General features: G+C 23.8%; 1 protein-coding gene across 2 annotated transcripts in view; it reads left to right on the top strand.

The window, feature by feature from the left end:
• The window catches only part of LOC107565759 (SUMO-conjugating enzyme UBC9-B-like), an 11,267-nt gene that overhangs the window by 8,728 nt on the left and 2,304 nt on the right, over window positions 1-235 (top strand). The window lies entirely within an intron of this gene.

The following is a 235-nucleotide window of genomic DNA, read 5'->3' as shown; positions in this document are numbered from 1 at the left end:
TATTTATTTTTTTATTTATTTTTTTCCAAGGTTTACCTTTTTATGGCAGTCTCAACCAATCGGATGGAAACAGTGGTATTTCAGTCTTTAGTTTATGGAGTTATTTTTTTTATTAAAGGTCAGAATGGAAGAAAATGCTGATGAATTATATTGAGTTGTGTGTGTTTTTTTTTTTTTTTTTTTTTTTTTTTTTTTTTTGGGTTTTTTTTGTGTTTAGTAACTTAAAAAGGTTTAA

Source organism: Sinocyclocheilus grahami, unplaced genomic scaffold (genome assembly GCF_001515645.1).
Source record: "Sinocyclocheilus grahami isolate Dianchi unplaced genomic scaffold, SAMN03320097.WGS_v1.1 scaffold1025.1, whole genome shotgun sequence".
NCBI lineage: Eukaryota > Metazoa > Chordata > Actinopteri > Cypriniformes > Cyprinidae > Sinocyclocheilus > Sinocyclocheilus grahami.
The sequence above is the reverse complement of the archived record's forward strand: the minus strand, read 5'-3'. Positions and strand labels throughout refer to the sequence as shown.